General features: G+C 37.0%; 1 long non-coding RNA gene across 1 annotated transcript in view; it reads left to right on the forward strand.

Moving 5' to 3' along the window:
* The window catches only part of LOC109490332, a 107,541-nt gene extending 94,423 nt beyond the window's left edge, over window positions 1-13,118 (forward strand). The window contains exon 3 of the long non-coding RNA XR_004620832.1: window positions 11,886-13,118. This is a non-coding gene — a long non-coding RNA (uncharacterized LOC109490332). The remainder of the gene's footprint in view (window positions 1-11,885) is intronic.
* The last annotated feature ends 10,308 nt before the right edge of the window (window positions 13,119-23,426 follow it).

Consider the following 23,426-nt stretch of genomic DNA (forward strand, 5'->3'; position numbering starts at 1 on the left):
GCAATACGTGCACTCCTTACTACCCATCACCAGGCTATCCCCTTCCCCCACCCCCTCCCCTCTGAAGTCCCCAGTTTGTTTCCCATAGTCCATAGTCTCTCATGTTTCATTCCCCCCTCTGATTACCCCCCCCCATCCCCCCCTTCCCCCACCGATCCTCCCAGTTCTTATGTTCCATCAAAGCCTGGAGTTTTAAAGATCAGTGGGCTTGGCTAGTAGAGCCCTGAGGGCACTGCACTGCTCCTGGAGACGAGGTGGGCTAACAACCCAGGGGCAGATAGGATGGAAACAGCAATCTGAAGAATGCCTGTGGCACAATGGGGAGAGATTATTCACTCCTTTTGGAGCATCCCAAATAGATACCTCTATGGGAGCAAAGGAGTTGGCCAGTACCATTTCCCTTCTGTACCCCCCAGCATAAACATAGAGCCACCTGCAGGAAGCAAAGCAGCACTGACACTGACTACCTAACTAGCTTATGCTGAGCCCCACCCCACTGTGTTCTGGTGGAGCTGCTCCTCTCAGCCAGCTTGCCTCAGTCTCTTCATGGTAGGCTCCTAACCGAGAAGACCAGCACAAACCCCTGCCCACATCACATCTCCCTATGAGAGTTTGGTGAGGCCTCAGTTCTGGTGGAGGTGGTGACAAGTCTCATTTTGCAAACAGACCAGAGCACATCTAGTTAAAATCACCACATTCAGACCAGGGGCCAAACACTGCCCACAGCCGGCAAGGAGGCCTCTGCAGATGACTGACCTGAAAGATAGAGCAGCCAGAACACAACAGCAGAGTGCATGCAGCACACACCAGAGACACTCCCTGAAGTGGCAGGCCCTGGGCACTACATGACTTTTTCTTCATAAGGCCATTACTTTCAGGAGCAGGAGACATACTGGCTTTTCTAACACACCGAAGAAGGCAGAGAGTTAGATAAAATGTGAAGATGGAGGAATTTATCACAAATGAAAGAAAAAGGTAAGGTCACAGCCAGAGATCTAAGTGAAACAGATATAAGTAACATGCCTGATGGAGAATTTAAAGCAGTGATCATAAGGATATTCACTGGGCTTGAGAAAAGAATAGAAAACATCAGTGAGACCCTTACCACAGAGATAAATGAGTTTTAAAAAATCAGTTGGGATGTCTGGGTGGTTCAGTCAGTTAAGCATCTGCCTTCAGCTCAGGTCATGATGGTACTGGGATCAAGTCCCAGATTGAGCTCCTTGCTCAGCGGGGAGCCTGCTGCTCCCTCTGCTCATGCTTTCTCTCTCTCTCTCTCTCTTTCTGACAAATAAATAAAATCTTAGGGGAAAAAAAGGAATTGATTGAGATGAAGACCACAATAAATGAGATTAGAAACAGAGTTGATACACACTCCATACCTCGAACAGCAGCATAGAAGAAGCAGGGGAATGAATTAATGACTTAGAAGACAAAGTAATAGAAAGCAATGTAGCTGAACAAAAGAGACAAAGAATTATATAAAACAAAAATAGACTTAGGGAACTCAGTGACGCCATCAACTGTAATAATATTTTTATTATAGGAGTTGCAGAAGAAGAGAGAGAAAAGGGGGCAGAAAAATTTATTTGAAGAAGTAATAGTTGAAAACTTCTCTAATCTGGGGAAGGAAACAGACATCCAGATTCAGGAGGCAAAGAACTCCCATCAAAATCAACAAAAGCATACCAACACCAAGACATATCATAATTAAATTTGCAAAATATAGTGATAAAGAAAAAATCTTAAAAGTAGCAAGACAAAAGAAGTCATTAGCTTACAAAGGAAAACCCACAGGGCTAGCAGGAGATTTTTTCTTTTCTTTCTTTCTTTCTTTCTTTCTTTCTTTCTTTCTTTCTTTCTTTCTTTCTTCTTTCTTCTTTAAGATTTTATTTATTTATTTGACACAGAGAGACAGTCAGAGAGAGAGGGAACACAAGCAGGGGGAGTGGGAGAGGAAGAAGCAGGCTCCTAGTGGAGGTGCCTGATGTGGGGCTCCATCCCAGAATGCAGGGATCATGCCCCGAGCCAAAGGCAGATGCTTAACGACTGCACCACCCAGGCACCCCTAGCAGGAGATTTTTTCAACAGAAACTTGACAAACCAGAAGGGAGTGGCCTGATATATTCAAAGGCTGAATGGGAAAAATCTGCATCCAAAAATACTCTATCCAGCAAGGCCATCGTTCAGAATAAAAGGGGAGATAAAGAGTTTCCCAGACAAAAACTAAAGGAATCTGTGACCACTAAACCAGTCCCGAAATATTAAAGGGGACTCTTTGAGTGCAAAGGAGAGAACTAAGATGATAAAGACAAGAAAGGATCAGAGAAAATCTCCAGAAACTAATAACAAAACAAGTAATAAAATGGCAATAAATACATCTCTATCAATAATTAATTTGAGGGCCACCTGGGTGGCTCAGTTGGTTGACTGAGTCTTGGTTTCAGCACAGGTCATGATCTCAGGGTCATGAGACTGAGCCCCGCATAGGTCTCTGCACTTAGTGGTGGGACAGGGGGTCCTGCTTGAGATCCTCTCCCTCTCCCTTTCTTCTGCCCCTCCCTCTCTCTTTCTCAAAAATAAACAAATCTTTTAAGAAATAATTACTTTGAATATAAGTGGACTACACATTCCAATCAAAGGACATAGGGTGTCAGATGTATAAAAAAACAAGACCCAACTATATGCTGCCCACAAGAGACTCATTTTAAACCTTAAGTCACCTGCATATTGAAAGCGAGGCATAGGAAAAACATTTATCATGAAAATAGATGTCAAAAGAAAGCCAGGGTAGCAATACTTATATCAGAAAAACTAGGCAATATTTTTTAATGTTTTTTTTAAGATTTTATTTATTTATTTATTTGAGATGGGGAGAGGCAGGGAGAGGGACAAACAGACTCCCCGCTGAGCATGGAGCCCCACATGGGGATCAATCTCACAAACCTGAGATCATGACCTGAGCCAAAATCAAGAGTCAAATTCTTAACCAACTGAGCCACCCAGGTACCCTAACAAACTAGACTTAAAAAAGACTGAAAAGAGACAAAGAGGGGTGTTATATAATCATAAAGGGGACAATCCACTAAGAAGATATAAAAATTTTAAGTATTTATGCACCCAACATGGGAGCACTCAAATACATAAAATAATTAATAACAAACATAAAGGAACTCATTGCTAATACAATAATAGTAGGGACTTTAACACTCCACTTACATCAATGGGCAGATCATCCAAACAGAAAATAAACAAGAAAACAATGGCTTTGAATGACACACTGGACTAGGTGGACTTAACAGCTATATTCAGAACACTTCATCCTCAACCAGCATAATACACATTCTTTTCAAGTGTGCACAGAACATCCTCCAAAATAAATCACAATAGGTCACAAAACAGGCTTCAGCAAATACAAAAAGACTGAAATCACACATGCAGCTTTTCTGACCACAACGCTGTGGAACTTGAAGTCAACCACAAGACAAAACAGACTGTAAAGACCACAGATACATAGAGGATAAACAGCATGCTACTAAACAATGAATGGGCCATCCAGGAAATCAAAGAAGAAATAAAAATACATGGAAACAGATGAAAATGAAAACACAATGGTCCAAAATCTTTGGGATGCAGCAAAAGCAGTCCAATAGAGGGAAGCTTACAGCAATACAGGCTTACCTTAAGAAACAAGAAAAACCTCAAATCAACAGCCTAACCTTACACCTAAAGGAGCTGGAAAAGAACAACAGATGAAGCCTGATGCCAGCGGAAAGAAGCAAATAATAAAGATTAGAGTGGAAATAAATGATGTAGAGCCAAAGAAAACAGAATAGATCGATAAAACCAGCAACTGGCTTCTTTGAAAAGATTAATAAAATTGATAAACCTTTAGTTAGACTTATAAAAAAAAAAGAAAGAGAGAAAGAGAGAAAGGACCCAATAAACAAAATCACAAATGAGAGAGGGGAAATAACACCAACACCACAGAAATACAAACAATTGTAAGAGAATGTAGTGAAAAACTGTATGCCAGCAAATTGGACAACCTAGAAGAAATAGATAAATTCCTAGAAACATGCATTACCAAAACCAAAGTAGGAAGAAATAGAAAACTTGAACAGATTGATAACCAACGAAGAAACTCAAGGAGTAATTTAAAACAAAAAAAACCAAAAAACAAAAAAAACCCACCTCTCATCAAACAAAAGTCCAGGTGGCTTCACAGGCGAATTCTACCAAACATTTAATGAAGAGTTAATAACTATTCTCAAAGTATCCCAAAAAATAGAAAAGGAAGGAAAACTTCCAGCTTCATTCTGTGAGGCCAGCATTACCCTGATACCAAAACCAGATAAAAGCTCTAATGAAAAAGAGAACTATAGGCCAATATCCCTGATGAACATGGAAGCATTTTGTATTTGGTGGGCAAATACCTAGTAGTGCAATTTCTGGATTATAGGGTAGTTCTATTTTTAACTTTTTGAGGAACCTCCATATGGTTTTCCAGAGTAGCTGCACCAGTTTGCATTCCCACCAACGATGTAAGAGGGTTCTCCTTTCTCTGCATCCTCACCAACAGCTGTTGTTTCCTATGTTGTTAATTTTAGCCATTCTGACAGGTATGAGATGATATCTCATTGTAGTTTTGACTTGTATTTCCCCACTGATAAGTGATGTTGAGCATCCTTTCATGTGTCTGTTGGCATCTGGATGTCTTCCTTGGAAAAATATCTGGATGAGCAATACTTTATTCATAATTCACCTACTAAAAGGCATCTTACCTGCTTCCAAGTTTTGGCAGTTATGAACAAAGCTGTAATCTGTGTGCAGGTTTTAGTGTGGAGTCCTCAATAATTTTCTTTTTATTGAATTATAATTGAGATATAATATCCTGTTAGTTTCAGGTAAATATCACAGTGATTTGATATTTTGTACATTATAAAATAATATCAATGATAAGTCTAGTTTTAAGGACCCACTAGTTGGTAAAAGTTCTGTCAGTTTTGGCTATATTATTACTATTCCCCTTGTATTAGAGTTCACCAGAGAAACAGAACCAATAAAATATAACCAATGGGATGTGTGTATCTCATAAGGTCTTCAACTATTTGAATGGTAACTGCTCAGGGATGGTAATCTTACCTGATGTTTACTGGTTTAACGTTGACCACATCTAAAAACTACCAAGAAAAGTGTCAAAAGAGTATTCTAGAACGAGATAGGCTGATTCTATAGTTTATGTGACTGAAAATAAACAACAATAGCTAACATTCTGAAAAAGCAGACGAATGAGAAGGCTTATACTATTGGACAACTAAAACACTGGGGGCCTATCACATAAGTGAGCCAACAAATCAATGAATCATAGTGGGGAACACATAAATCAACTAAAATATACACAGTAATTTAGTGGTATTTAAAATAAGTGGTTTATTGGGCTCAGGGTAAGATATAAGACCAATATTGGAATTTGCAATGTCTATGGAGCTTATATGGTATAGGTTTAATAGTAATTTTTTAAATTAGGGAGTTTTTGGCTTATTTTAAATGTTTTGGAAATGTTGCAAAAGGAAAATGACAAGTGAAGGGCAGCCAACTCTTAAGTCATCCTGTAAAAGCCAGAAGGCATCTACCATAGCTTTTGAGGAAATACCAAGTTTCAGTAGTCCCAGAGGTAAAGTTTGGCCCAAGATACAGTTGCAAGAGTGGTGAAATGCAAAGGAGAGTGTTTGCCCAATCTCAGTTATTTCTAAGAGACCCTAGCAGGAAAACAGGTGAACCCTAGATCTCCCTGAACTGAGTTGACAGAAACTGCCTCCTTCTTTTGCAAAGAGAAATCTCTTTATTCTTGGTGGCAGGTGACTTGCAAGATAACGCTTATCTTATTCTGGATCTTCCCTGCCAAGTCTCACACCTCCAGAGTGATAATCAGTCAGGTCTCTGCATGCCTGAACAGGTTAGTGCAATCCCTGCTCCAGAATGAATGGCTTAATGCCAAAGAAATTGCAAGACTTAGTTAATACATTCTGGAACCAGTGGAACAGATATTGGAATAGATCTTCAAGATATTGAAATGGGGGACAGAACATAAGACTCAATGGCAAGAATTTGTTTACATGGGCAGTTCATCTACTGCTTGACGTTCAGTGTTCTGGCAAGACCATGTGGACAGAGTCTGTTGTGATGGCTCCTTGAAGCTCAGACAAGATGATGGCTGAACCTTGAAGGTTACTGAACCTTGGAGAAATGACAGGATATTTTTGACATAGTATTGAGAAAGGGGCAGAAGGCGAGAGGTAGGAATATTAGAATAGACCGACATTGTAAGGCCTGAAAACCTACCTCCTTACTGAGTTATCCTAGAGAGCCCAAAGGACACCTGTGTCACTAAGGCACATAGAAAAGCACTGGTACCAGATTATTAGAGAAATTTGTGGTGGTTGTCCTTCAGGCTGAAGTTAATGGTAGGATTTGTTCTTATGGAACTGGGATACCTAGTATCAGCAGAATGATGGAATTAGAGAATGGTAGAGACCAAATTACAGTATTTAAATATCAGAGGCAAAGTGGATGCAATTACTTCAGTGAGAAGCAAGGTCAGAAGGACAATTAGGAAGACTAAACCATTAGGATCTTTGGTATTAACTAATATGATGTTCCTGAGGTTAAGAAAGATGGTCCACTGGCAAGGGTGCTAGGGTGTTATTGGGTAATAAAAACTCAAGAACTGTTGAGCAGAAGACTATGAAAGCTGCTACAATGGAAAATTGTGGTCCTTTCCCGGGTCAATTCAAATGAAATTCACAAATCCAGAGCCTATTGATTGAAAAAGAAACCTGGAAACCATGAGCAAGGACCCTATAACACTTCTGAAAATAGATACAATAAAATTCCTTCCCCTAGAAGACCTGTGGCTATTTATAGGTCTGTTTGATCTAACATTGATACCTGGGAAACCAAAACACCAATTAAAAGAAGAGTTTATGGGAGTAAGTTTGAAATAAAGCGTTCAGCATATCTGCCTTGTAACATTTACTAAAAGTTCCCATGGATATATTTTGTGATTATTATCCCAGTCTTGTAATGTGTATTTGGAATTGATGTACTCAGCAGCTGGCAAAATAATCATATTGGTTTCCTGACTAGAGAAAGACATTATTTGAAATGCCAAGTGGAAGCCCCAGAAACTACTGGAAACTATCCTGCCCTGCCAAGATAGTAAATCAGAAACAAGAATGCCTTCTGGGAAGAAAGGCCGGGGGTTTTCATATCATTATGTAATTAACCTTTATAGTCCTTCCAAAAACGAGATCGATAATGGTCGATGAAGATTGACAATCATAAATTTAAACTGTTGGTAGCCCCAATTTCAGCTGCCATGTTAGGTGTTTATATTTTTATTTGAGCAGATAATTAAAGCCTCTGGCACTTGGTATGTGGTCATTGATCTGGCAAATGTTTTCTTCTTGATCTCCATCAATAGGGAAAATCAGAAGCATTTTGCTTTTACATAGAGATAACAACGCTCAGTTCCTACCCGACCTCAAGGATATATGCTCTTCTTCTCTGTCATTATACTGTCCACTGGGATGTCCATTACTTTAATGTTCCACACACATTGTACTAGTTCACGACATTGATGACAGCATATTAGTTGAAGCTGATGAGAAAAAAGAGACAGTTACTCTAGATGCCAACGATAAAAATATATGTGCCAGAATATAGGGCTTCAGCTCATAAAGATTCAAGGATCTGCCACATCAGTAAAGTTTTAGGGTCCAGTAATTTAGTCACTGAGACAGTTCTTCTAAGGTAAAAGACAAATTGTTTGTATTTTGCCACCTTTTTCCACTATGCAAAGGTACAGGTCTGATTTGGCCTCTTCAGATTTTTGAAGCTGTACAAAGTGAATTTTAGAGAAGTACTTAAAATCATTGGTTAGGTAACATGAAAGGCCTAAGTGCCTTGAGGTGTCCATCACAAGCTGCATTATCAAATCCAGAGTTATGAAGTTGGACAGGACAACCTTAGTCCATTATTTGATGAAAATGCTACATTTAAGTTTGGGCCTGAGTAAATCTAGAAAACATAAGTAAACTCGTAGAACAAGAAGGTAGAAAGGCGGTTGCCAGGTGCTGGGAGGTGGGGGAAAATGGGAGATGTTGGTTAAAGGGTACAAACTTACAAATATAAGATGCATATGTTCTGCGATCTAACGTATAGCATGGTGATTGTAGTTACTAATGTAAACTTGATATTTACTAAGAACATAACTCTTAAGTGTTCTCAAACACCCCCCCCCAAAAAAAAACCACACACAAGTAACTATGTGAGGTGATGAATGAGTTAACTCTTTTGGTAATCATTTTACAATGTATACATATATCAAAACATTATGTTGTATACCTTAAATATATGCCTGATTTTTGTCAATTATAGCTCAATAAAGCTGGAAAAATAATCTAGCCCAATTAAAAAACAAATACATAAAGATGTTCAGCTTCACCCAAGAGGGTAGCTTGCTTCAACTCCATAGAAACAGAAGCTCCTTTGCTCAGGCCCTCTGGTTTTCAAGCTATATACCTCTCCGTCTGGCTGTTCGTTTGCATCCTTTATAATATCTTTTATAATATGTTGCTAAATGTAAATAAAGTGATTCCCTTAGTTCTATGAGCCATTACAGCAAATTATCCAACTCGAGGAGGGGTTTGTGGGAACCTCTGATTTTTAGCCAAGTTGAACAGAAGTATGGATAACCTGGAAACCCACTATTTGTGATTGGTATCTGAAGTGGGGGAAAGCCTTTTCAGACTGAGCTCTTTACCTGTGGGGTCTGGGTAGTTAGTGCCATAATTGAATTAAATTATTAGGACACCCAGGTGGTATCTACAGAGAACTGGAGAGTTTCTTGGTAGGGAAAACCTAGAGATTGGTGGCAGAAGTGTTGTGAATAGAGAAACAGTTTTCCTTCAGCAGATTAAAAGAATGCAAAAGAATTGTGCCATATATGTGGACCTCAGCCTAGAAATGACACATTGTAACTTCTGATCACATCCCATTAGTTGAAGCAAGCCACAGTCTGGACCACAAGGACTTGGGAAGAGGAGTAAATATTTGTTAAATTATAAATGAATCTACAAAGACTTGTATGAAATATAACTCGGCAATATCTATCAACACATTCTCAGAAATTTCACTCCTAGGATTTTATCCTATAGGTATATGGCATAAGTATAAAATTATATCCCTAGGTGATTTGTAAAGTAAATTAAGTTACATCAATTCTATAAATCTATACAGCTCATTAAAAATAATGAGGCAGCAGCACTACATATGCACTGGTGGAAAGATCACCAAAATATACTGTTAGGTATAAAACCAAGGTACAGAACAGAATACATAGTTGCTATTACTGTAGAGGAAAATATAAATATTCCTGAAATATATATACTATCTCTAGAAGGACTTTTAGAATCTGGCAACAGTAGTTATTCCAATAAGGGAAAATGAGTGGTTGGAGAGAGTAGAAGACAGGCTTTTTTTTTTCTGTATACTGTTTTATTACTATTGATTTGGTACAAGGCACATTTTTACTCACTTCAGAAAGATAAAGGAGCAATATACAAGTTAGGAATATAGAATTCTTGTCATTTTTTTCTGATCTGGAGTTGCTGATAGTCCAGCATTTTCTGTCTGACCCTTAGGTCCTTCTCTCTTCCCCCAGTGAAGCTATGGGTGCTCTCGGAAAATCAATTCCCTGTATAAACTATTGCATCAGGGAATCCTGGTTCTTTCTCAAAAACTGCTTCATTCTACTTGTTTCTCCCTGAATTCATATACTTCTCAACTGCTTAGTTTGTTCCTCTCTGATCATCCCTTATAAGAGGACGTTTTGCCTTGCTCTGTAAGTTCCTCAATTCACTTTCATTGCTTTTTTTAAACACTTCACAACTACAGTAAGCATTGCACTTTTTAAAAATTTTGTTTATTCTATTGCTGTTGGGTTTTAGGAAACTTTTAAACAAAAATTATTCAGCTGTTTCTTAAAGATGGCAAGGAAGATTTTATTTAAGAGGGACTTCATGAAGTGGGAGTTTTTCATTAGGAGACAGAGATCGTGCTTAATGCCTACACAGACAGAATCGTGAACACCTATGCTCACTGGGGAGAACGTGGGCTCCCCTCCTGTCTGGGAGGGCTGATCCCTTTTTCTCTGGTATCGTGTTGAAGAACAGTGGCTGATTAAAATATCCTTTAAGAAGAGCTCTGGAGACCTGTGGGAGGGAGGGAGTGCTGATAAGTAATTGCTACAGAGTGTAAATTCATCTTGAAAGCCTTTATTCCCCTATATCAACTGCAGTCAATTTTGGATTCCGACTGCAGTTAAGCTATACAGTGAGAACTCAGGTAAGAAATGGATTCTACAGAGAAGAGAAGGAGCCAGAAAAGTGAATTAAAGTATACAACAGCAGTTTGCACAGCAACTCTGATCCCCCCAAGGACAGCTTGGTAGATGGTACACAATATACCACCGAGGCATTAAATTTGCTTTATCATACACTACTTATATAAATAATCCAATTAGGTAACTGCTCACATCCCTGTGTGTCAATAGAGAAAGGAGACTGGATGTCTTGGATGTCTGGAGACATTTATGGACTCTACATAATCCCTCACCTCACCAGATAATATAATACTCACTTTAAGCTCCACCGCCCACCCCCACCACCCCATATTGGAGATTCAAGAAGAAGCTAGGGCATGGAATTCTATCTTCATTTATGTAGTGAGCATTTGCTCTAGGGGAAGAGAATAACTCTGCCTCCTGCTTCTCACTGAGAAGCAGAACTAATCACTAGGAAGAAAGTAAAAAACTAACCAAAAAACCCCCAAGCAACTGCAGAACCAGTTTTGGGACCATTTGCCTTTTGGGAGGAAAGGAATGGAGAACATATCCATTTCTGTCTTGAGGTTTATCTAAAGTCCGTTGGCAAGAAAAGACAATAAGAATCACCCAAAGAAAAACTGACAGGGACACTAACCTCCCTAATCCTGGAAAACCTGGAATAGGCAGTATTCCTCAGGAATAAAAACTAAGCCTGAATGTGTAAGGTAGTGAGCTGTAAACCTTGGTAAACCTTGCATTACCAATCTTCAGCCAAGTCTAACACAGAGGGAGAGGGATATCCTTCCTCACAGAAACTCAGCAGCGGAAAATGGATCACCAAGCAGCAGATGATGACAAGGACAGCAGAGACACAAACACAAATACTTCTTGAGTGCACAGGATACATAGATATTTTTAATTCAGACGACTTATCTTTCAAGTGCAACTTCAGAATGATGATATATGAACAAGCTGAACCAGTTCCTCATGCATGAGAACGTACTTAAGTTTACAGGAGTGGGGGATATGGTAGTTCAAGCAACTAATTCAAAGATTAAAGTAGATATAGTCCTATTATATACTATGCGCTAATGAAGTGGGTACAGGATGCCATCTGAGGATTACCCCCAATTTTCCCTTCCAAGGAATATCTCAGACCTCAAGTATTCATGTCAAACTATCAGTAATCCTCATAGACTTTAATGATATTTTTGTTAGGTCACTGAAGGCTTGTGTTGAAATGTAAGTGTGATCTAAATCATTGGTTGAATACTGGTTGGCTAAGTAAATATTGCCATTTTGAGAAGAGGATAGCAGAATCCCACTACAGTACGTTGGTTGCAAAAAGAAGCAAGTTAAATTCATTTAAAGTAATAAAGCAGGAATAGGTTTTTGAAATCCATTATTGAACAAATAGCAAATTGAAGGTAAAAGAAATCAAGTCTGAAAATTTCAGAAAAACAGCATATAATGTCATTTTTCTTTTCTTTTCCAGGTCTGTATCTTTTGCAGTGATACAGCTATGCCCCAGAGAGATTCTGTAATTTATACTAAGAATAAGAACCAATAAGAAGTTCTTGAGTCATCAATGAGGTCATGGTTAAGAGTGCGTACATGCCACGAGAAGTGATTGAAAATGTGGGTCAGTGGCGATGTGGGGTGTTAGGTAGACTGGAACACTAAAAGGAGGAATGAGTACAGAAAAAAAATGAATTGTACAGTCTTTCCTTTCTGACATCTTTGCCCACTCACTGACCACAAGACGACTTTGTTTTTTTCAGATACCATGAAGAAAAAGAATATTTGCATATTTGATGTTTACCTGATCACTAGACAATACTATTTATCCAAAACCATTTAGAGTTCAGTCAAACCAGTAGCCAGAATTTAAGGGATATAATTTGTTTTAAGGGAAGTGACAGCTGATTTCATCAAAACCATCTTTATCTGATTGAATTGACTTTCTAAATAATATATGAGTTTTCAAACCTCTGAGACAAGAAAGCAGTTTGGTCTTCTTAAAGATTTTATTGATTTATTTGACAGAGAGAGCACAAGCAGGGGGAGTGGCAGGCAGAGGGAGAGGGAGAAGCAGGCTCCCTGCTGAGCAAGAAGCCTGATGTGGGCTTGATCCCACATGACCTGAGCCTAAGGCAGAGGCTTAACCAACTGAGCCCACAGGTGCCTAAGAAGGCATTATTAATAAAAGCATATTTTGAGAAATGTATCTTGGTGGCTTTCAAAACCTGGCTACACTATAAAATCATTTGAAGAGCTTCACAAGTAAGTGTATATGAGAATCAGCTATTAAACTGATTTGAAAATATTACTTGTACTTCTAGCATACTGGCAAGTTTTCAGTTAAAATTGAGAGAATTCAACTTACATTTAGGACTTTATGTTTTGAGTCACTGAGCAGCTTTTGTTATTAATGCTTAGAAATTATTAATAGCAATAAACAGATAATACTCCTTGTGTAATAACTGAGTCAAGACAGAGTTAATGGGCAAAATTCTTGAAAATATCTTTCATGATATATTAGTTATACTAACTCTTTATGATATATTAGGAAAGTTAAGAGAGTTGGACAAGCAATCATAGACATTTTTGAAAGAGAAAATCATAGTTAGAAAGCAAAATATGTCTTAATCTCAAACTATCTTTTGAAGCATTCTTTGCCATGATAATATAGCCCATGATTTACTTTATAAAATGCTTTAGTTCCTTTTCATATAACCCTTTTCATTTCTAAAGTCATTTTCTTAACTTCTTCTTTATAATAATTATAAATTATTTTATATCTGTTTTGTGATGATCTATCAGTGATTACTAAGGGATTTACATATAAAGTAGAGGTACTGAAGAAATTATATTTACACTACGGGTAAAGCAAGATGTAATTATGTTGTCACTTTCTCATGTTTTGAAACCTAAAAGAACACATTCGATAAGTGCACCCCCCAGTTTTTTTGGACTATTAAACTGACATTCATTTGTGATGCTATTTATAGCAAGGGCAAAAATCTCATAGCAGAATAAGAAATGGCATGCTCACGCAAATTAGTTTTGGTGTCCAGGTGTCTTTGTGAAAAAAAAAGTATTAATTTTACAGTATCTTGGGGACCAAGTTGATGCTCCACACAGAATCCACAGTGTCACAAATGTCCTTAGTAAACCACACTCCCAATTGCAAAGCCTTCACACTTAATATAGCAGAATGTCATTCTGTGCTCACTGGGTTGCCAAAAATGCTAGCAGGGTTACCACTATATCACCTATCCTCCCCCCAGGGATGGGAGAAGGTAGATAATTCAAATTAGTTGTAAAGAAAAGCAATAAGTAGGGTAGTGCATTTTGATCCCAGATATTTGTTTGGACCTATGCTACGTGTTGGCTACACTCTCATTCCATGCATCAGTGCTGTCCTGCTGTAGGTTTGCATGAGACCTTTAAACTACGTTAATTAGAAGGCTAAGATTCTCCTTCAGTCAATAAATGGTGGCTTATGACTAAATGTTGCGTTGCTATCCATTTTCTCACATGTTCATATGTTTTTCACTCACGTTCATGAGTTAAATAGAAATTTATGGTGAACATGTGCCAGATTTAGACTCACGAATATTATAAAACCAGAAAAGTTATCTTTCTAGGAGGAATATGCATTAGATGAGAAAAAGTAGTAAGTCCAGAGGAGGAGGCCAAGTCAGCTCAGCTGTAGGCAGCCCAGGGGCAATAAGACATATTACTGCTAAGGTATACCTTCTGTTAAGAAAGTGCGGCCAGGCTGCTCTGCCCTTTTGTGAGTGGGAAGTCCTAAAACTTTTCAATCTCAGAGGAGTTGAATAAAGAGACAACCTCAGAATTCTCGATATAGTTAAGGTAAGATATGAGGCAGAAAAATTTTAGCACCCAAGAAAAGTTTATGGAAACCAGCTGTGATAAGAAATGGAAAAACTAAAGCAGTAAGTCACATCTAATCAAAGACTTCACCAGAATTTAAATAAGTGAGTAGAAGGAAGAGATATTTAAAGGAGAAAAATGGAGAAGTAAAATATTATTTATAAAACATGTATTATTTGTAGGGCACTTATGTATCTTGTAAATTTTTAAAGTTTGACTTTCTATCTTTTCAAGGATCTAGTGTCTCATGTGCATTCCTCAAAAGAGATAAAAAAGGGGTATGGCATATTCCTTGTAGGCATGATTCTTAATTAAAAGGTTATAGAAGAGTGGTACAATCTTCAGTCCTCAGGTTTTTCAGCAATAAAATGGACAAATAGGACTAGATAAAGCCTGAGTTCTGTTCAGTATTATAATGTGACTATTAAGTATATAAGAAAATAAATTACTTAATTGTTGTATAAAGTATATTAAGACCATTTCATAGTGCTCAGTAAAGAAATTATTCAGGGCTGCCTGTCTCAGTCCGTTAAGCATCCAACTTTTGATTTCAGCTCAGGTCATGATCTCAGGGTTATGAGATCGAGCCTGTGTCAGGCTTCATGCTCAGTGGGGAGTCTGCTTGAGATTCTCTCCTCTCTCTCCCTCTGCCCCTCCCTCCTTCACACACCCTCTTTCTCTCTTTAAAATAAATAAATAAATATTTTTTAAAAATAGAAAAAAGAGAAATTATTCAGTCTAAGTACTCATGGTCTCAAAAGTCTATTTGCAGGACATTCCGATAGGAACTAAGATTTTGTATGTTTTCTCTGGTCCTATTACAAGAAGATAAACTACAATGATTGTTTTGGCAAAAAGAACTGTGAGAGAAAGATATGTTGTAGATTGCTTCATATAAGTGTATGGAAATGTTTTCTATCCCTTTTCACCATATATGGCATTCCATTGTCTGAATGTCCCATCTTTTATGCAAGTCTATTGATGGACTTTTAGACCGCATTCAGTCTTTTGCTATCACAATTAATGGCACAAAGAAGTGTCATAAAAAAGTCATTTTGTATTTTTATCAATTTTATATTTTGAATACATTTCTAGTCATTAGATTACTGGACAAAAAGTATAAATACTTATTTTTTTATATATTGGTATTCAGGAAGATGTATAGTTGTGTTCCGTTTGTTATCTTTACACCAATACATTGTATTGTATATATGTTACCTAATACGAAAAATAGTAAAATAAGCTAGCTGGTTCTTCCTTCTTCCATACCCCTTCCTTCTCTCAATCTCCAAATTAAAAGTGATGTAATTTTATTTTCATTTGAAACCTATGCAGCAATCAGCAAGTTTACTCTATTTGCCAATTACTGTTTCCAATCCCTCCGCCTTAGGCTAATCTATTTGTACCATATATGATAAAAAAAATAAATACTTCCTTACATTTTCTTTTTCTTTTCTTTTTTTCTTTTTTCTTTTCTTTTCCTTCTTTTCTTTCTTTCTTTCTTTCTTTCTTTCTTTCTTTCTTTCTTTCGGGGGAGAGGCAGAGAGGGAAAGAGAGAATCTTAAGAAGGCTCCACGTGCAGCACAGAGCCCAACATGGGGCTTGATCTCACAACCCTGAGATCATGAACTGAGCTGAAACCAAGAATTGGACACTCAACCGAATTAGCCATCCAGACAGCCCATCCTTACAATTTCATGGAGTAATTTACAGCCTATCTTACTGGGTGAAAAGAGCAAGTGCTGATATCATGCACAGTCTTCTACCCCATCAGTAAATGTGGGTAGTCATAACGGTCTAGGGGGGCTGTTAAAAGCCCAAATGGAATGTATTAAAAGTATTTTACTCAGGGCTTGACACATGGCAAATATTCAATAAATATGTATATATGTTTAATTTGTTTTTTAAATAAGAGTAAAAACTGCATTATTTTTCCAAATGTTTAAACATCGAGCATTAAACTGGTTCTTAGCTTGTGTTTCACGAGTGTAACGGCACAAAGCAAGAGTAAAGTGAAATCTGAAAGGCTCAAATCCTAAACTGACATTTCACAATTGCATATGGTATGACCTTTTAATCCTACTAATCCTTAAATCTTCTCACAAGGCACAAGGAATGTACTGTCTACATAATTTAGAATTGATTTATTGTTGCTTGGGATTCTTGTATATCGTTCCCTATGAGCTGGAGAATTATTCAGTGATGGCAGTAGAATCAGCCTCACAGTGGTCTGTTTAGATGGCAATGATTTCACGACTACAGTGTTATTTTGTGCAGTGGAAAACAATTTATTGAAAATGAAGAAAAATGTAAATGATTCCTGTAAAGAAATTAAATTAATGTTAGGTACTAGAACACAGATGTTTTGTGTGCCATACCTATGCAACCATGTCATTAAATTCAAATCTCTAATTAACTGACATCTGTTTCTTGTTCAATTTTGAAATGATTCATTAAAACCACTTGCAGAAACAAGTACACTTGTGAAGGAAAAAATGTTCCTGACCTTTTCTCCCCTTCTATTTTTTCCTACTTTATTATTGTTTCTTAAAATTGACTGGCTGACTGACTCAGTGATTCAGAATTAAGACATATCTGACATTCCAAAGCCCATGTATCTTACTTCTTGGCTTCAGATCCTGCACAACAAAAGATTCTATAACAAAATCAGAAACTAAATAATATTAAGTCATGAAAAACAGGTTGCTTGGGCAAGATAGTCTAATTAATTTTAGAAGAAAAGCAGATGAGCTAATTTTAGACTAGCTTTGAAGCTCAGCTTCTATTTATCAAGAAATATTAACATTTCTATTTAATTAAATATATTTGAGCATCTATCTATTAGAAAGGTAGCTATATTGCAGTAGACTAAAAAATAAAAAAGGAGGGGAGTGCTTTGAAAAAGACAGAATTTATTCAAATTCTAATTCTGAAACTTAATGTGTAACTTTGGTAGCCTCTCTGAATTCCATTTTGCTTACAAACAAATGGCCATAATATTATGACAAACATCAAGGCAGTACAGTGAAGAGTGACACTTTGAAATGCTGTTTATATGTGACACTAGTCTATTATTCATAATAATTCATAATTTAAAATTTTATTATTTTATTAGTAGGTACACAGCTCCTTAGAAGATGCTTCCTGCATATTGGCAATTTCCCACATTAGCCATTCATTTTGCCATGATAAAAGCCAGAACATTTGAGTTGTTAGCCTCTCTTGTATCTAATGATGAACTTGTGTCCTGAATGCCAGGAGCTCCGCTGAGCTTCAGAGAGCTGAGCTGCCAGGTGTAGAAGTATTTCCCCATCTCGTTCTTCCATTTTCCTTCACGAAATGGCACACAGGTCAATGGAAGTATGACCAGTATAGACATGGGGGATATCTCACTGTTGGGAGACCCGTGAACAAAAGGTCCCTGCAGATGTCTGGTCCCAGGGGACAAAAGGAAGGGTGAGGAGGAAGAACAGGAATGAAAAGGTGCTGAGTACTGACTCAGAGTAGAGAAGTGTTTTTAAGTTTCCCTTCCACTCCTTCCCCTAATAAGGAGGCTTCAGAAGAGGTGCCTGAGGAAGGCCTCTGTGGAGTACCCAGAAAAAACTGGACTTTGAATAAAGGTGCCTGGGCTGGGAATGCAGATTTGCATATGGGCCTGGACAGCCAAGAGAGCCTCTGTCTTTGACTGTAACTCCCTCCAGAGACTACAGTTCACTGCTTGTACACCAAGTCTGGTGAGGAAAGGCAAGCTCGTTCCTGTGAAGCTGGCCAGGTAAAGCCTTTGTAATTGCTATGGTTGGTTCTGAAAAATCCCACATAGAATTTTGGCCTGGAGCTGGACCTCAGTAGGACCCTCAGTTAGGTAAATTCAAAGGACACTTAGATAAGGACTTGAACAAAGTGAGGTGGCCTCATTTGGGTTGCTGGTGTGAGGGGTGAGGGTAGCAGTATTTCTCCTTTCAAATACTGTCAAAGAACCAGCTGGTTGATTTGATGTGGGAGAAGTGAAGCTCCTTGCCTGATGACCTGACCATCCTCACTGCTGAGTGATGAAAACAGCGTTGCCACTAGAGAAGCACATGTGTGATTGTTCTTATTCTTGGTTCTTGATTCTCTGAACTATCTGACTACAGTCCCATCCACTGAAGAAGGAAATATGCTAAGTCTAAAATAAGGCCTTATGTGCAGTTATAAGCAGAGGTCTGTATGTCGAATTCTGTTGTTCTGACTGGCTCTTTTTAGTCTCCTCATTTGGTGAAATTTCTTTTATTTTTATTTTTTTACATTAAAGAATTCCATGTTTATAATTTTACACATGAGGATATGTATAATTGTGTTCAAGTCTTAGGATAGTACCAATAAGCTCATAAATATTTTACATTATTGATGCCACAAACAAAGATATGAAATTACCTCTATTTGCACGAAGTCATCATAAAGAAGCTGATCTCAAAGTTAAAGACAGAATAATTTAAATTCTTGTATGAACATTAACATCTCATTTAAGGATCTCATCTATTTAAAGATAAGTAAAAATAATTTTAAAAAAATGAATTTGTTGCCTCTTTTCCCAAAGAGTTCAAGTTAAAATATATTGATGTATGTCAGAATGGTTTCCAAAAATCAGGACATTCAATTTGTTGCACATTAGCTGGCAAAACAGACACTGATGATGTAGACTGAATTCGGATTAAATGATCCATTAGAGTGGAAGCTTTAGTCTGGTTTCTTATTGGACATGTTTAGGAAACTAAGTAGAAACACTCTGATTCTGTAGTGAAATCTTTAGGTAAACTGGATGCAAATACCTAGCTGGTTTGCTTCCTGAGCAGGATAGAACACTCCCCAAATTGAACAATTTTATTCTCAGTGACAGGAAAGTTTATTTTTCCAACATATGGGAATACACACTTTGATTTTTTTCTTTACTTTTAGGAAGATTTTCATTCTCTTATTGCCTCCTATTAAAATGGAAATTCATCTGAAATTAAATACTAGTGTATTAAGACAAGTCCTCTCAGGAAGGGGCCAGGGAGAGGTATTGAGGGAAGAGGAATCTTTCAATATCTTTCCTCTAAAAGTTTCATATCATGGCATTTATAATGGATTATGATATTGCAAGAAGTTATCAACTCCTCCTTCTTTCCAAATTCCCAATCGTGGCCCCGTGACTATTTCAATGTCAAAAGCTTTGTTGTATAGCCATGATAATTACTTACACGAAAATTTGTGACAAGAATTGGGGGGGAAAAGAGGCAAGATGGATTACATCTCTTGTCCTAAATCTGCATCAAATGCAGAAGAACAAAAATTCCCTTTAGGAACTTTGTCAACTCTAAGATTTCCTGGGAAATTGGCTCTGCTAAAATATAGCATGTTATCATAGATTTAACCCAAGTAATTATAATTGGGTCAACTTATTTTACACTTTCTATCCTTTATTCCTGTTCTCCAAAAATACATAATCCAGTCAGTCTCTAAGGAGCTATATAGCTTGCTGGCAGAGACTTTGAAGAAAAAAATTGAGCTTCTTAATTAAAATCTGAAGTTGCATTTTATAACAGCTTAAGTATTTAGATGGTCTCAAATATAATGTTGGAAAAATTCAAGTAAGAGATATCCTTGACATGAATAAACAAGTTTACCTGCTGTACCTCGATTCCACAGATATACTATTCAATAATATTGGCACGTTCTGTTCTTTGTTGCTTTTGTATTCACTGGATTAGTATGTTAAGGGCATTTCTGATGCTATCCTTGCATTAATGTGGAAAGTGGGGCAAGGAGTATTTCTTTATATGCTTTCAGCTTTCATTCTGTCAAATATTACAAGAATTTGAAAGCAAAGAATTAAAAGTTTAATGGAACTGGAATTAAAGCATAAGGTCCTCTGTAAATTTTAAATTCTACTACCCTATTTCCTAAGACTTTTCTTTCCTTTGTTGTCTCAGAGTTGTAAAAAAAATAAATAAATAAAAGAGGATTTATGAACATATTTTGTAAATCGTAAAACTCTACATACTTAAATAAGGCATTATTAATTATATGTCAAGGGCAATAATTAATAGTTTATCTTCTTGCTTTTTACCACTTCTCTTACTTCATTTTTAACTTCTAAAAATCCAGAGTATGATATTTATGCTGTAATTAAGTAAAACTCCTTTGCGTTTACAAATATTACTGAAAATAAATCTAGAATATTTTTGGGCAGAAATTATGCTACGTGTTTAAGATAACTAAGTCTCTTATTTTTATTATTGCATCATGATTTTCCAAGTTCAATTAGCTTATTTAATGTAAGAAAATATGTTTTAATTCTACCACTAATTGGACTTATATTTTTTTTTTATTTTTCTGCTTTTATTTTTCTTTTATTTTTTCTGCTCTTTGCTATCATATATACCTTTCAGACATACCTAGGTATTAATGTGCAAACATTTCTTTACTTATTCATTACATTTTTATTTTAATTCAGTATAGTTAACATATAATGGTATATTAGTTTCAGGTATACAATATAGTGATTGAACACTTCCATACAACATGCAGTGCTCATCAAGACAATTGCACTCCTTAATCCCCATCACCTATCTCTCCACCCTCCTCCCCTCTGGTAACCATCAGTTGGTTCTCTATAGTTAAGAGTCTGTTTCTTGGTTTGTCTCTCTCTCTCCTTTTTTTCCCCTTTGCTCATTTATTTTGTTTCTTAAATTCTGCATATGAGTGAAATATTATGGTATTTGTCTTTCTCCAACCACTTTATTTTGCTTAGCATAATACTTTCTAGCTCCATCCATGTCTTTGAAAATGGCAAGATTTCATTCTTTTTTAAGACTGAATAATATTATAAAATATATAATATATCAATATTAAATTATACATTAATTATATTGTATATAAATTATATATTTTAATAATATTAATCCCTTTTTTATCCATTCATCTATTGATGGACACTTGGGCTGCTTCCATAATTTGGCTATTGTAAATAATGCTGCTATAAACATAGGGGTGCAAGTACCCCTTTGAATTAGTGTCTTTGTATTTTTGGGGTAATACCCAGCAGTGTGATTACTGGATCATAAGGTGGTTCTATTTTTAACATTTTGAGAAACCCCAATACTGTTTTCCACAGTGGCTGCACCAGTGTTCATTCCCACCAATAGTGCATGAAGGTTCCTTTTTCTCCACATCTTTGCCAACAAAGTATAGATGGTCTTGTACAGACTGTTAGTAGAAATATGACATTAATGACTGCCAGTGAGGACTTGAAAGGAAGCAGGGAGCATTATGAAGAAAACTGAAATCACTCTAGAGAAAGCATAAATCATGAAATGATACCAGTAGTTGTGTGGACACTAAATGCATTTCTGGTGAAGTCCCATAAGGGAAGAATATGTTATTAGAACCTGGAGGAAGGGGAGTACTTCTTATGTAGTGGCAGAATACTTAGTGGAATTGTGTCATGCATATGGGTAGAAACCAGCAGTTTTAAATAATAAATTTGGATATTTAGCTAAGATTTATAAGCAAAGTGTTTAAGATGAGTCCTGTTTTTTTTTCTTCTGCTTATACTGAAATGCAAGGTGAGAGAGAGAAATTGAGGGTAGAACTGTTAAAATGATAAAAAGACTTCATGATTTGGGAATTTCTCAGCCTGCCCAGATGGCAAAAGATGCCAAACTTAAAAGATTCATTATCAGAAAAGAATGTTTTCAAGAAAAAGCCAAGGCTTTGCTCAACTTTTTGCTAATAATTCTGAAAAATCAAAAGGTCAGAGTATTCAGTCACACAAATGGCTCTTTGAAGAGATTAAGGGTGTGACTCATAGATCCTCAGCCATCTCAGAAGAAACCCAAAATAGAGAATTATCTAGGAAAGATCTCCAGATGAGTCCCTTATCTAATGGAGTGAATCTCCATGATGTACATGGGCAACCCAGAAAGTTCTTGAGAATTTTATATCATCAGAAATACCACCAGGATGGACCAAAAGGAAAGAAGCAATATCAAGTAAGAGAAAATGGCCAGATCTTCCAAAATTCTACAGACAGTAAACAAGCTGATAAAACTTCAGCTGCAAACACAAGCTATCTTTCATGGAAAAAGAAGGATATCTTAAGGGCAGAGACATGAAACTAGGAGCAGAATTTCAAGCTCAGAGGACAGAATCACAAGCCACAGAGCATTATCTCCAAACTTTGAAGACTAATGGAAATTGCCTGGTGGATTTTTAAATTACTTGTGACTACTTACTCCTTTTCTCTTCTATTTTCTCCCTTTCCAACCAAAAATGCCTATAACTGTTATCTTGGTCCTGTCCTATCATTTATTTGGGACATAACTTATTTCTCTAGTTTCACAGTCCCACAGATAGAGAAGAATTGTGCTCCAGAATGAATCATAGCCAGACTCTCACTGATACCTAATCTGGATGTTATAGATAATGAGAATAGGGACTTTTGAGTTCATTAGATTTAGATGTGATTTGGGAATTCGAATTGATGCTCAATTGTAGTGGGTGAGACTTTCAGGGAACTTGGAATGGGGTGAATGTATTTTATATGTGGATGGACATATATTTTGGGGATATAGAAGGCAGAATATGATAATCAGAATTATGGCCCAAAGATGCCCATGTTCTGATTGCCAGGTCCAGTGAATGTACTGTACATTGTAAAATGGATCTTTCAGTAGTGATTAAGGCTACAGGTGATTAGAAGTAACTTGAGAAGGGAGATTATCCCGATTATGAGTGAGCCCAATCTGATTACATGAGTCCATAAATGTAGAAAACCTTGACCTGATGGGCCAAAGTCATGAGATAGAAGAAGAAAGAAGAGAGACATGAAGTGAGAAGGGGCCAACCTGCACTTGCTTGATTTGAAGACGAAAGAAGGAAGCTGTGAGTCAAGGATTGTAAACAGCTTCTAGAAGCTAGAAAAGATAAGAAAACAGATATTAGAGTTTCAGAAAGGAATACAGCCATGTCACCATCTTGATTTTAGCCTGGTTATGCCTGTGCTGGACTTCTCACCTACAGAATTGTAAGATGATAAATTTGCAAACTGATTCACCACTACACAATTGTTTTTAGCCTTTGGATAATAGGCAACTCATGATTATGATCCCTTAAC

This window comes from Ailuropoda melanoleuca, chromosome 15 (genome assembly GCF_002007445.2).
Source record: "Ailuropoda melanoleuca isolate Jingjing chromosome 15, ASM200744v2, whole genome shotgun sequence".
NCBI classification, from domain to species: domain Eukaryota; kingdom Metazoa; phylum Chordata; class Mammalia; order Carnivora; family Ursidae; genus Ailuropoda; species Ailuropoda melanoleuca.